The sequence below is a fragment of the Petaurus breviceps genome, unplaced genomic scaffold, assembly GCF_028583685.1.
Source record: "Petaurus breviceps papuanus isolate PSGF00001 unplaced genomic scaffold, PetGlider_PUasm1.0 151, whole genome shotgun sequence".
In the NCBI taxonomy this organism is placed as follows: domain Eukaryota; kingdom Metazoa; phylum Chordata; class Mammalia; order Diprotodontia; family Petauridae; genus Petaurus; species Petaurus breviceps.
The window spans coordinates 2,436,157-2,451,826 of record NW_027185712.1 but is presented as its reverse complement, the minus strand read 5'-3'; the positions used below and the strand labels follow the sequence as shown (position 1 = coordinate 2,451,826).

At 39.8% G+C, this 15,670-nt stretch overlaps 1 protein-coding gene across 4 annotated transcripts in view; it reads left to right on the top strand.

The window, feature by feature from the left end:
- SETBP1 (SET binding protein 1) overlaps positions 1-15,670 on the top strand; it is a 514,417-nt gene that overhangs the window by 360,069 nt on the left and 138,678 nt on the right. The gene's annotated exons all lie outside the window — the stretch shown is intronic.

Here is a 15,670-nt window from a genome sequence, read left to right as displayed (position 1 = left end):
GAGAGAGAGAGAGAGAGAGAGAGAGAGAGGCAGAGATGGGGGGGGGAAGTGGGGAGAGAGAGAGAGATGGAGAGACAGACAGACAGACAATGCCATAGCTCCTTTCAGCATGGCACAGTGGGAGGAGTGCTGGCTTTGGAGTCAGAGGATCTAGGGTTCACATCCTTTCTCTTGTCACATACACATACACATGTTGTGGGAAGTAAATGATCCAAACTTCTTTCCTCCTCCTCTCCCCCAAGTCAATTGGCAAGTCTGTCTTTCATCTTTTCTTGTGGATCCTCAGTATAGTGCAGAATCTGGGTGGTGAAGCCTTCCTGAGAAAGGAGTTAAATTAGCCCTAAGCCCAAGCCATGTTCATGATTTCCCTTTCAGCCTGGCAGAGCTGAACCTTGGGACTTCACCTAGCCAGAGGCTGTTGGTTCTCATCTATGCATTTTCTGAGCCTTAGTTAGATGGAAAACCTTGTCACGGTTTCACTCAGAAGAATCAACAAACAAGAAGCATAACTTGTCTGAAAATAAGAGAGTTATTTCAGGGCAGCCAAGGGGGGCCTGTCACCATGATCACACATTAAAGAAACAATCTGATTAATATTTTCCTAAACCAGACTGTATTATTCTGGGGCTGTTTGAGCTTCAATAAATTGCCCAGTTATGGACTCCGCTCCTGTCATTTTCAGGAGCTCACAGTTGGCTTCCAATCTTGCCATAACACTTTTCTTGTATGTTCATTTGTATGGCTGTGGTGACATTTTTGTCCAAAATGCTTTCACAACTGTTCTCTCCCTTGATCCTCACACCTGCCCAGTGAGGCAGAAAAGCAGTGCAGATAGTGCACTATCCTATAGATCATAGGCTTGAAAATCATGAGGCTTAGGTTCTATCTGCTCTTAAATTGTTTCTTATTTTAATTAAATGGTTATTTAATAAATTGTTAATTATTAAATTATCAGCACACATCATGACCTAGTGTTTAGAACTCAGCAGTTGTCATAAGAAGAGCCTGGGTTTCAGTCTCGCCTGAAATATTCACTAGCTGGTCAAACCTGAGCAAATTGCTTAAATTCTCTGAGTCACGTTGTCCTCCTCTGTAATAGTCACCTGCCCCACAGGATGGTTGTGAGACTCAAATGAGATAACATAGCCAAAGTATTTCTCAAACCTTAAGATGCTGTATAAATGTCAGCAACATTATTATTGTTAGTTGTGTGACCTTGTCAAAGGCTCTTTGCTTTTCAAGACCACAGATTCCTCTTCTGTTAATTGAGAGGTTGGGACTAATAATTGACACCCAGGGTACGGTTCTCACCCCCAAGCTCTATGATTTTTTATCCTTATTTTACCTCCTAAGGAAACTGTGACCTAAACAATTGATGTGACTTGACCAATGTCAAAAAATTAAGCAGTAACCAAGCCAGCACCAGAAAGAATCAAGGTCTCCTGACTCCCAAGCCAATGTTATTTCCACTGTCTATTCCTTTCAAAAACATATTCAATCATTAAATTACCAGTCTTCCCCTAAGGTGGCTGAACAGTGATTATACAACTGATCAAGAGAAGTAGACTAATTAAGAAGACATTCTGTTACTTAATTCAAAACCAGTGTAGAATCATTCCTTACAGCCTAATCTTCTCTAAATGTCACCCCTTTAATGTCTCCAATGATGGGTCTTCTATCCCTTTCCTTACTGAGATTCAGTTTGTGAAGTACTTGTGAAATATTTAACTATGTGTAAAACACTGGCTTAAGTGAGTATATTGCCCATGTTTTAATAGATGTTGGTGACAGCCTCTTGAGAACTGAGCTATTATTTCTTTTCTTGTTTATCTCGTTGGAATTAAGAGAGACTTGATTCATTGACGCCCTCATTCCCCTTCTTGCCTTCATCCCTGCTCCTAAACATTCTTTTGTATTCAGAGCATCAGAGAATGGCCTTTAATGCAACCTGGAACCAGATGTCAGTCACCAAAGTGGCTACCTTGGTGACCCAGTAATGCCTGAAGAAAGATCACCTTAAATATATGTTCCAATGAATGCCATCATTTGATATAGATGTGAAGCAGTTAATATTAGTGTTTGGTTACATAAAGCCATTAAGATCCCTGGATGTTTGTCTGAGTTGAAATTTTTGCCTTGGTGAAAGTATAATGTGGATGAAGATTTCAGATATAAACTGCTTTTCCTCCTTCATCTCCCCCTAGTTCAGGGAGATACGGAGATGCACTATTCCTCCCCTGTCCTCATCCTTCTTTGTCTGAATATTTCCTCTCCCAAATAGTTTCACATTAAAAACCATTGTGAAATTATATCCTATAGAGGCCTAACTTTTTAAATTAAACAAGAGATGTGTCTGGTTATACTTCTGAGACACTTCTTTGGGACTGGGCTAGTGAAAACCACTGTATAAATGTAAGTCATTATCATTATGGAGAGAGGAATTAGAGACCCCATTTAGCAATAGCAGCAGTTGCACACTCCATTTCCCCTTCAGCAGTCAGAAAATCATTAATTTCCCATCCCTCTGCCCCACCAGATGGTAAAGATATCTTTCTAGCCATCTCTTATCATATGTACAGTTCATATCCATTTCCATATACCAACTCTTTCTTCTCCTGCTTCACTTTCTCTTTGCTTCTTCCTCTTCCTCTTCTTCTCTTTTTCCTCTCTCTTGTTAAAAGGTGCTGGCTCTTAGGGCTTGTTTATGTAGTGTGAGCCAACCTCTATGTAGCCATTTATAGAATAAAGCTGGGACCAATGAATGAGTTAGAGGAGAAAATAACCACAGAATCTTAGAGTTGGACTTTAGAGGTCAACTGCTTCAACTTTTATTTAAGCCACCACAGGAACTCCCTCTAAAGAATCTCAGAGCTGTTCTTGTTCATTTAGCTTGTAGCAGTGAACTTTTTATCACCAGATCAAAATGTGATTATGGGCATCTTAGAGAAAGCCCTTATGACGCTGCGGAAAAGGCTTATTTCAGTCACAATCTTCCTTTTTTCAAATACTCATAGTCCTCCTATATCTTAACCAATCATTATACAAGTCTTCCCATGAACATCAGACATGCTGGCTTCTTCACGCTAGTAGAAAGGGAACAAGCATCTGTGAAATAAGTCAGAAGCAGTGAGCATGGTGCATTTGTACACATATTAGTCACATGTGGTGCTTAAGCAAGGTAGTCACCACAATATGAAAATGTCTGAGTATTCACACAGATACTTGTGACCTGTAAAATAACACTAATCTCACCTCAAAGATGTTAACAGCTCATCAGGTGGACCTTGCTTCTGCCTATTGCCAGATCTCCTATGTTTGGGGGGAGAGGGAGGAAACATCTAAGCAACCATCCCAAAGAGAGGTTTATCTAGGGGGATAAAAGTCTTGAGAAAGATGGAGGTGATTTACCCATGAAAAGATAATGACTAAAAATGGACGAGAAAGGAGAGTGGGAGTCATTTCCCAAAGTGGAGATTAATAAAACTAAAGAACAGAAAGAGGAGGAGGAGCATTGATTAAATTTAGCACATTCCATTTTTATCCACCTTGAAATTCAGGATCTCCAACGGAGGGAAATATGAGAGCTCTGCATGCAGTGTCTTTAAGTGGAATGTACTGAGGGTTATAGGGTCTAGGTCCTAAGACATACTCTGAAATTTAAGAGCTACGATTTATAACTTATAATTTATAACAAGTAATTTCCCTTCTCCTGTCTCAGTTACCTCATCTTTAAAACGGGTTTGGAGTAGATGATCTAGTCATGTGAGTTTGGTGTAAGGAAAAGCTTCTTGCCGATTTGAGGAATCCACAGGTGGAATGGGTGGCCTTGGGAAGGGGTGGTGTCCTTACCCCTGAATGTCTTTAGTCAAAGACTGAGTGACTTCTTCTCAGCTATATTTTACTTGTGATGCTTATTTGGGTTAAAGGTGATCTTAATAGTGTCTTAAGACCATTGCAAGCCACCTCACCTCAGATTCCTTACTTATAAAATAAGATTTCACGATCTCTGACGTCTTTTCTAGCTCTAATATTATGTGATTCTTTGGATACAATGTAGAAGTGTGTATGTGTGTATGAAAGGAAAATTGGAAAGATGAAAGGAATGAGAGATATTAAACTATATAGTTTTTTTTTTACTCTAAGTTATTGTGAAAAGGTCTCTGCCAATAATTTGGTTCCCATGCTACCTATGGGAACTGATGTATAAAACTGAAGATTATTATTTTTTTTTGTATGTGGACTTCTGAAGAAGGCTTTTTCCCCTCTTCCCTGTCTTAACTATTGCACATACTTGTTTTATTGAGCCTCCTAAGATTCTACACAAAGCCCTTTTTGAAACCTAGTATTTATCAAATTAAATGTTGCAGCCCATAACATTTTGGGAATTTGAAAAAAGTACATTGTCTTGGCCATGTTGAAGCAAGCGATCAAGAAATTCCACCTTCAGAGCATGGAGTCCCCAAGCCATTTATCTTCCCTAGTTTGGCACAGATTGTCAAGTTCTGCTGGAAGTTTTTATTTAGACCACTACAGGATTGGGGAAGTATGCACATTCTGGATTGGCTGTGCAGAAACTGTGGTTTTGACATACTTGGCTTAGATATGCCTCTGAGCCCTTCTTGGCTAAGGAAAGCAGCAATACTCACAGCTTCCCAAGAGTGGCCAGTCATGGGGCAGCGATAAGCAAAAGAATGGCTGTGTGGAGGGAAGTCTGGGCACATTTCTTCTCTCCAGAAACTGACTTCTGGGAGGTGCTGTGGAAAAAAACTTGGAGGGAAGAATCTTCCTCAGGATGAAGCTACCTGGGGTGATTTCACCCTGCTGGATACCTTTAGCAAACATTATGCTTTTCCCCAAATAGCACTTAAATGCCATTTGGCTGAAGTTAGTATGTAGAGAGGGATAAAGGTAACCAGAAAATCTCAGCCTCTTCCAGCTAGAAGAGTCTTCAGAGGACATTTAAATTCAACTCGTATATGAACAGGAACACCTTCTAAAACATCCCCAACAACCAGACATCAAACATCCACTTGAATTCCCCCCATTGATGAGAAACTCACTACTTGAGAGGTATACCTTTTTTACTGTTGGACAGCTGTAATTGTTAGGAAATTTCCTCATATCAAGCCAAAGTCCACTTACAGGCTATGTTTTGTACTTCTTTTATTGCACTTTTTTCTTAGTAAATATCCCTATGTAAAAGCTTCCTCTTGTGTGTGAGCAAAAATCAAGTCTTCCCTGGCATCATGAAATACAGGCTTCCCAAGAGCTATGGAGAAGAATGTTGTGTTCCATCATGATCAGTACCTGAAGCTGGTTCTGGCCAGGCTGCAGCCCAGTTTTTGTGAAGCAAGAACTCCTTTGCTCATTTACAAATAGGTACATCTTATTTTTGTACCTTTATATGGATCCCGTCTTGACCCATGCAGAAATACATAATGAAAGATGTTTAAAAGCATTGCACTGTGTTTTACATTTGGTACATTTGGAACTATATCTGTTCCTTTTTTCCTTCCCTGTCTGCCGATACTCTAATCCATGGGTAATGATGCAATTCGAGAAAAAGTGTACTCCACCTATGTAGAAGAGCCCACCCTCATGGAAGTCATAAACAAATGGATGCATGGATATATGGATGAATGAATGAATAAGGTTTTAAGTGCTTACTGTGTGCAAAGAATTGTGCTAGGCACTAAGGATATAAATAGAAAAGCAAGCCCTTGTTCTCAAGGGTCTTACTCTCTAATATGAAAGACAGTAATTACTGGACAGTTCAACTATGAGTCAGATGGAAAGGCCCAGTGGTCCTTAGGATGCAGGAGCAAAGCAGATGGTAATTCATCTAAGAATATAATTTTCATTGAAAAAAATATGTATGTATGTGTGTATGTATTCTCTCTCTCTCACACACACACACATGTATAATTTCTAATGGTGAACCATCTGACAGTGCCAAGAACATTGGTGGCAAGAATTGTTCCCCACCTCTCCTTCTTGTCTCTTCCCCCTTTTCCCCTCCTCATGGTCTTCAGGGACTATGACTGCTGAGGAGGCAGGGGCAGGTAGCAGAACTTAGGAAAACAGTTGCCAGGTCCCATGTCTACAAGGCTTGCTGCCCTGGACAAAGGTTGAATTGGGACTGAATTGTTAGCAGGATTGCTGATTCCAAGGGTGGGGTCGGGAGAGGGGAGAGGATCATTTCTTTTTTCCCCAGAAGTATTGGACTTTGCTCCCCATTAATGGTAATTGGTCAGCTCTTGCTGATTGTGGGTTCACTGGATCACTTCTTCATAAGTTTTTGTACCCTCAATGACTGTGGGGGCTGAATTGGGTTCCTTAATAGAAGGAGAATGTTCAGTTGATAAGAAGGGGAAAGTACAGAGTCTTAAAGGACAGAGACTAGTATATAAAGAAACAAACAAAAAGTAGCAAGGGTTTTTTTTAAAGAAAATGAAAAAATAACCTAATTAGGAAGACGAGTCCTATGCACATGAAAAACTGATGAAAGAGCAGTACGAGAATGTATCTATATCTATCTGTCTATCCACACACACACACACACACACACACACACACACACACTTTTTTTTCAAAGAAATAAATAACAATCATCTTGTGGAGTAAAGCTTCTATCTGATGAGTAGATTGTAGAAAGGCAGAAATGAAGAAAGGTTCAGCCATAAGAATTCCGCAAGTCCTGACAGGATGTGGGAGTAAGAAAGAGGGGGCCATTTCTTTGGGAAGTGTTCGTGGCTGGCTGTTTTCAAACCTGCCTCTTTCATCTGATCTCATCAGTTCTTGTCTAGAAGATCATCCTTTGGAGATGTTTGAAGTGTACTATTTGTGTGAGTGGTTATACTCTTTAAAACTTTACATTGAGTTCACTTGGTTTATGCCTCTTTCCAAATGGCCTTCCAGTTTCACAGCCTCTTTACTCCTTGTGCTTTGTAAATGATACAGCTCAGTAACTCTCACAGTCCCCAGTGACAAGACAAGGGGGTAGGAAGGTGGAGGTGATAAAAACATTGTGCCTCTGTGGCAGATGGAGAGTCAAAGGGCTTCGGGAGGTGAGAAGTTTTCTTAAGGAGAAGTGACACCCCTTACTTGGTACAGAATTTTGTACTTTTCAAAGTGCTTTTGAAAAGGTAGCATGTCTCATTTGATCTCTATCATGACCCTGTGAGGCAAGTAGACCAGTATTTTTCTTTCTTTGGCAGATGAGAAAACTGACACAGGTCAAATGACACATAAGTAGGTAGTGATGGAGTTGTCCCTGTAATCTAGGTTTTTCTATACTCTTTAACCAGCATTATTTCCTTTAAAAAGTGTTTTATTGGTGCTTTGTGTTTTTAATGCCATCTCTTTCCTATATTTGCCCCCCCCAAAAAAAAATCAAAGGAAAACAAAACAACAAACCTTGATACAACAGCAAATAAGGAAACCACTCATATTAACCTCACTTGATAGCATATGCACAAATCTGCACCTGTAGTCCACAGCTCTCTACAGAAAGAAGGAAAGTAAATATGTTTTATCATCCCTGTTTCTGAATCAAAATTAGTCTTTGCATTTAATTCCACTGTTCTTTCTAGGGAGAAAGATAGCGCTTCTTGTCCAAACTGCCTCACAAGTCAGAAATGCCCACAAAGTTTGGTCTCTTGACCATTCTTCCAGAATCTTCACCAGTATATTAGGTTTAATATATTTTGTTTAGAATTTTTTAAAAGCATTTTCTATTGAGTGAAGAGTTTTCTCCAGGTGTTCAGCACTTCCTAAAGTGAAGTTGTTTTGTCTTTAATGACAACCAGAGAGCCTGGTCAAAAAAGGATAAGATTGATGTCAACAGAAGCATAAAGGGGAATGTCAGGGGAGATAGCAGACAGGCTTACTCACTGATCCTATAATATTAGAACCATAGGAATCCCGTGGCTAGATGGCACAGGGCTATAGAGTGCTGGGCCTGACCTCAGGAAGACCTGAGTTCAAATCTGGCCTCACACACTTCTTAGTTGTGTGACCCTGGACCAGTCTTTTAACATCTGTTTGCCTTGGTTTCCTCAACTGTAAAATGGGGATAATGATTTTATCTAACTCTCAAGGTTGTTGTCAGGAGATACTATTGTAAACTGCTTAGCACAGTGCCTAACTCATAGTACATTCTATATAATGCTATTCGCTCCCTCCCTTGCAACTAGAAAGAAGTAATTTTAGGACAAATCTAAATCTTACTGTAAGAGTAAATTTGTGGAAGTATTTATGCTAAAAAAGTAGTATTTGACAAGTATAACACCTCAAAGTTTACAAAACACTTAATATATATCATCTGTACACCAACCCTATGAAATAATAATTATTGTTTTGTTATTACTATAAGTGAGATTTATATAACACTTTAAAGATTGCAAAGTACTCTAAGAATGCATACTTTTGGGGGACAGCTAGATGGCGAAGTGAATAGAGCACAAACCCTGGAGTCAGGAGGAGGACCTGAGTTCAAATTTGGCCTCAGACACTTAACACTTGCTAGTTGTGTGATCTTGGGCAAGGCACTTAACCCCAATTGCCCTGCCTTCTCCCCTCCAAAAAGACAAAACAAAACAAAATGCATACTTTTATCCTCATATCAGCACTAAGAGGTACATGCTGTAATGATCTCTGTTGTTGGTAGGCCTGACTAAGAACCAACAAAGAAGGAAGGTGTGGTCAGATGGATAGGATGATAACCAGGAGAGAGCAGTGCCACTAAAACCAATTTGGCAAAGCCCTTTCAAGAGATGATCAACAATATCTGATGCTGCAGAGAGGTCAGAAAGTATCAAGATTGAAAAAAAAGTCATTAGATTTGGTTTGGTAATGAAGAGATTTGGTAACTTTGGAGAAAGAATAGGAAGTTAGAATGCAGAGGGTTGAGAAGAGAGTGAGAGGAAAGGAAGTGGAGTCAGGTAATGTAACCTCACCTACTTACTGTATGACCTGTATGACCCTGGACAAGTCACTTAATCTCTGCTTGCCTCAGTTTCCTCATCTCATATGATCCCTACTTCCTGGTTTGTTGTGAAGCTGAAACAAGATATTTATAAATTACATAGCCCAGTGTCTGGCACAGAGTAGGCATTTAATAAGTGTGTATTAATTAATATAGAGAATGTTGTCAAGGAATTTAGCCATAAAGAGTAGGAGACATGTAAGACATCAGCTAGTGTGGGTGATAGGTTTAGATTAAGGCTTTTTAAAGATGAAGGAGACATGACTATGTTTGTAGACCACAGGGAAACCACCAAAAGATAGGGAGAGAATGAAGATAAGAGAAAATTATTTTCCTGGTATATAAAACTTCTACCAATGCAGGCCAGTCCTTTCTCCTTTTTTTGGTTATATTTTTGTTTGTTTGTTTTTTGGAGGATGGAAGGCAGGGCAATTGGGGTTAAGTGACTTGTCCAAGGTGACACAGCTAGTAAGTATCAAGTGTCTGAGGTTGGATTTGAACTCAGGTCCTCCTGACTCCAGGGCCTGTGCTGTATTCACTGCACCCACCTAGCTGCCCCAAGTCCTTTCTCTTTAACATACATTCAAATTGTTACCCAGAACATTGAAAGATCAAATGACTTCTCCAGGGTCACGCAGCCCTTGTGGGACAGAAGGACATCAACCCATCTCTTCTTTCTCTATGGCTTATTCTGTGTCCACCATTTCTTGAAGTCTCAGTGTCTGATACTTCTTTGTATCTACCTTCACACCTAATATAACACCAGCATGTAGTTATACCTTATTATTTTAAGAACCAGTCATTTTATCTATATGATACTGCTTTCTCCAGCACAGATTGCAGAAGCCTATCATGCCTTACTAAATGGTTTAAAGAATTGTAATGGTATATACATATATACCTACAGATATACACACATACATATATGTGCATATGTATATATGTATATAGGTATGGATTATGTATGTGTATGTGTATTTGTGTGTATGTATATGTGTGTGTGTCTGTGTATGCACACATACTCACACGCATACACATCTGGTGGCCAAACCTCCGGTGATAAGCTACTTGGCCAGTCTTGTTCTCCGACCATGAAAACACAACCCTTCAAACCAGGCCTGTAGCTCACAACTTTTCCATATCAGTAGGATCTCCCAAAGCTTGTGGCTCATTGATGTAGAATTCAAAAGCCTGGCATCCCTTGCATGTCATGATGAGACACTGGAGAAGGATATTAGTAGAGAGCCCTAGACATAGAATGAACTTCTTACTTGTATATGGTTGTTGATGACCCCCTGTCATCCTTTCCATCCCAGCCTCACCTGGTGGAATCTGACACATTAGTTAGGCATCTAGTCCAGTCCATGATTCTAGGAAATGATTTAGTTTTATATGTAGATGTTTTTTAAAAGTACGTTTATCTTATGAAGCATTCATTAAAAATTATATTATTAGCAATCCCCCCCACTTTGTATAATGCTATATGTATGACTTAAAACATAATCTAGTGGCCATTTGGCATAAGGGAAGTACCCCGACTGGATTTATAGGCAAGAGACTCAGGTTCAAATTCTAGCCCTGCCACTCTCAGCCTGTGCAGCCTTAAACAACTCACTACTCCCCAAGTGACCTCAATTTTCTTATGTGAGATGGGATGTACAGTGTATTTCAAGGGGATGGGAGGAGATTGAACTAGTTAAGAAGATCCCTTATAGTGCTAAATTTCTAATTCCAACAGGTGATACAACTTAGTTTAGAGGTGGCATGCATGCATACTGCCCACTGGCCACCTGTGGCTGGTAACACTCCTGACCTGATTAAATGTAATTGGGAATATATTTAGCAAAATAAATTAAAATAAAAGAAAACATAGATAATGTTAATATTTGGTTTTCTAAATCAATATGCAGCCCACAGGGAGCCTTATTACCTACTGGTTAATGGCCCATTTCTATTTGACACCACTGACTTAGTGGATGGACAGCCTGGTTTAAATCCCAGATTTTACTACCACGTGCTCATAGGTAAGTCACTTAATCACTAAGATATTGTTCCTTTATATGTAAAATGGGGCTAATGATGTTTTTGTTACCTACTTTACCTTCATAAAGTATTATAAAGTACTCTGTAAACCTTGAAGCATTATAAATGTCAAACTTGCTGTTATAAGTTACAGAAAGAGCACTTAATTTGGACTGAGGATCTGCATTTGAATTCTGACTCTGTTGTTTATAACCTTGACTTTTTAAGCAAATTGCTTAAGATCTCTGGAACTGAGTTTCTTCATTTAGGAAAGTGAATTTTAACTTCTGAGATCTCTTTCAGCTCTATTGAAATAATCCTCCACTTAATTTTGATCATTACAATAATCCTTTGAAACTACAATAGAATATGTCCCCATTTTATATATGAGGAAATTGAGGCTCTTAAAAAATAATTTGCCCAAGGTTGTATAGCTAGGAAATGACAGAGCTATGACTAAGTCAGATCTTCTGACTTCAGCTTCATGGGATTTTAGTTGGCAGCTAGATGGCCCAGTGGTTGGAGCACTGGGTCTGGAGTCAGGAAGACCTGAGTTCAAATCTAGCCTCAGACACTTACTATCTGTGTGACCCTGGACAAGTCACTTAACCTCTGTTTGCCTTAATACACTGAGATGGAAATGGCAAACCATTTCAGTATCCTTGGCAAGAAAACTCCAGGGACAGTACAGTCCATGGGTCATAAAGAGTCAGATATGACTGAAGAACAGCATCTGGAAGGGACCTTATAGACTCCCTCCATTCATTTTATAGATGAGGATACTGAGGCCCAGTGAGGTTAAATGACACACCTGGTATCACACAGCTAGTAAACATCTGAGACAGGATTTGATCTCAGTGACTCTTGACTCCACATCCAGCACTCCCCACTGAAGCCCCTGGTTGAGGACACTTTTCAGTGCCAACTCCACCTTGTCTTTGGTGAGCTCTTCTTCCCTTTCTCCTTTCACCATGACAAGTATTTGCTACTTCATACCTTTTACCTCTTTTCCCCAAGAAAATCATTGCCTGTGACTTCTCTAGTTCATGCCACCACCCAAACAGTGACATAAATGTAAAAACAAACCTGGGACCAATTGGACATGGAAATTTTCCTGATTTCTAGTCTGTTCTACTTAAGTAAACCTCAGAAACCACCCTCTACAAGCCTTACAACCTCAAGGCATTGACCAGAAAATGGGAAGAGCCTCTGACCAGTTGAGAGGCTGCAAGGAATGTATTCAAAAGGCAGCAGCATATGTCTTTGTGAGGTGGCCCCCACGGATGGGAGAGGCTGTAAGCAATCTGGAGGAACAGAACCACAACTCCACCCCCAAAGCTTAAAATACAACCAGCCAGTTCTTTCCCAGAAGTAAACCAAATGACATCATCCCCTTGGGGATGAGGACTGGTTGGACCCAACTGTAATCCTGTTGATGAACCATAGGAGGAAACAGGAGCCAGAAGCTAGAACAGAATTCTTGTTTGGAATTGGTTTTGAGTGCAGGTAGTTTCAGGGGTGGGGTGGAGAAGGGCATCTTTCATTTATTCCCTGGAAAATGCTACCCAGATCTACCATGTATGCAACTTCTGCTCCCCTTTCTGTTACTCTGTGAGGTATTGGATTAGTATTTAGAACTGTAGAGTTGGGGGCAAGCTGATGAATACTTACAACAAAGGAACAAAGCAAAGAACAGAACCCTTGTGCTCCAAGAAAAGTGAGCAGAGTGTGTTAGAGCTGGAAGGAACTTCAGAGATCATCTGAACCAGTTCCCCATGCTTTACACTGAAGGAAATAAAGGGCCAAAGAGGTTAGATGGCTGACCCAAGATCGTGCAGCTGATAAGTGCAAGAGGAAGATTTGAACCCTGTTCTCTGCTCTGGGCACAAAATTGTTTCTATTCTGGATTCTTGACACACTCAGGTCAACAGATATTTTTCAAATACCCACTATATGCAAGGCTCTGTTTCTAAGGCAGGAGCTCTTGGATCACTTTGGCAGTCTAGTGAAGTCTATGGACTTCTGAGAATAATGTTTTTTAATTCATAAGATGAAACGCATAGAATTTTAGAAGGAACCATTTATGTTGAAATAAAGCTCCAGCCCTGAAATCAGGAACTCATTTTCCTGAGTTCAGATCAGTCTGTGACACTTATCAGCTGTGTGAACCTGGGCAAGTCACTTAACCCTTTCACCTAAGTTACCTTATCTGTAAAATGAGCTAGAGAAGAAAAAGGCAAATCACTCTAGTATCATTGCCAAGAAAACCCCAAATGGGGTCACAAAGAGTTGGGCATGAGTGAACAACAGCAGTAGTTATCAAAATATGGAAAGGGAAAAATAAAACTTTCAATAGCCCAGATTAAGAACCCCTTTCCTGGGTAGCACCAAGACAGCTAGGTGGCACAGTGCATAGAGCACTGGGCCTGGCCTCAGGAAGACCTCAGTTTAAATCTTACCTTAGATACTTCCTAACCATGTCAACCTGGACAAGTCACTTAACCTGTTTGACTCAGCTTCCTTATCTGTAAAATGAACATAATAATAGCACCTGCTTCCTGGGTTTGTCCTGAGGATACAATGAGATAATAATTGTAAATCACTTGGCATAGTGCCTGGCACATAGTAAGTACTCTAGAAATGTTAGCTGATATTAGTAATAAATGTTGTTCTTCTTCTTATTATTATTATGAGAAAAAAAGAAAATATGGAGAAGTGCATGCCCTCAAGGAGGTTACATATTACAGTTTAGCTCAAGAAACAAGTTCAATATTACTCAGGAATTATGGGACTTCATTTTGGAAGGGGCCTAAAGATCATCTAAAATCTCAGCTCCCATACTTTACAGATGGTGCAGCCTAGGCCCTGAGAGCATCAGTGATTTGCTTGTGTTCACTTAGTAATTCTGTGGCAAATTTGGGTTTGGAACCAGTGCTGACATTGTCATGTTCTTTTATCTAAACTGTTCAGCAGCGGTGTGAGATAGTATTACAATAAACCTCTTTCAACAATACAAGAAATGCCTTTGTAACCGAGGTTTATCAATTGTACATTCCTCTCTATTTTAATAATTTTAAAGAAGAGAGAAAAGAATAACAACCTCTTCTGCAACTAAGAAAACCCCATGAATTCCATTTTTAGGGAAGATACTCTATAAATCCAAGGAACTGACGGGGCCTCTTGTCTGCATGGTCACCTAATGGATAGAAGATATGGGGAGGCAAATTTTAACTCAATATAAGGAAAAACCTGAGGACAATGAGAATTTCTCCCAAATGGAATAGGGTACCTCAAATAGTAATGAATTCCCTATTATTAGAGGGATGTTGAAGATGTGATTCATGGGCAGCTAGGTGGTGCAGTGAATGAGCACTGTCCCAGGAATCAGAAGGACCTGAGTTCAAATCTGGCCTCAGACACTTAACACTTACTAGTTGTATGACCTTGGGCAAGTCACTTAACCCCAATTGCCCTGTCCTCCCCCCTCCAAAAGGAAAAAAAAAGATGTGATTCATGCTTTGAGGAAGAGTTGAGCAAATTCATGAGTGAAGACCCTTCCAGTTCTAGGATTATGTGATTGGTGATGGAGTAGGGCTGGGGCTGGGGTGGCTGGAAGGCGGGAAGCTGATTGCTGCCAAGGGATGGGAACCAAAGAACAGCTTTCAGATGATCTACTCTAGTTTCAAGTGTTGAAATGTGATTCCACTTTCCTTGCACCTAAAAATAAATATTGCTCTTAATATTCATTCCTGGGCAGATCTTAGTTACTCTGTACCCTAAGGACCAATATTTACTTTATTCAAAAAGCACATGTCCAGTTGACGCCCTACCTCCACAAAATAGAAGGGAAAGAAGTTAGAATGGAAGCAATGAAATAAAATGAAACCTAGATGGAATCTAAACAATCTAATAGAATAATAAATGGCAGAATGATCGTGGAATCTTAGATGAATAGCTGCAAGAGATTGTGAAAGGCATTACTTCTATCTCTTCATATTACAAATGAGAAAACTAAAGTCTAGAAGAGATTAAGTGACTTGTCCAAGGTCACAGAGGCAGTAAGTAGTAAAGTCAGAATTTGAACCCAGGTCTTCTGCCTTCATAAACTGGGAGTATGTAGAATAGAAAGACAGAATAGACTCATTTGAGTCTATGGGTATGGAATGGAATGGAACAAAGTAGTTCCAGAAACACCTTGGGGTTATCTAGAAGATGATCTGGTACAAATCTCTTCATTTTACAAATGAGGAAACCAAGTCTCAGAGATGATGTGACCTTGCCTGAGTTCACACAGCTACTCAGCTGCAGAATCTGGACAGAAATGGAATGAGGGGGAATGGAATTTTACAGATGTTTGTCTAACAGCAGAAATTGAATTCTTGAATTGCCTGTTTCTCCATTTATTTTTGGTAAAATAGGTCTAGTGAAGTAGCAGGAATCTTGGATAAAGTCACTTATTTCTTTATTGGTTATATTCCTCACCTGCCTGGAAATTTGTGAATGCTCTGTACCACATTAATTGATCATTATTACTATGTTTCAAATTGAGTGTTCTTGAATAGAAAGGTCTATAGTAGAGTCTGTTTTTTGCTCATTATCCCCGGATTTACTTACACACTATAAATTCCCAATCCCTACATATGTATGGATATTCTTAGGTCT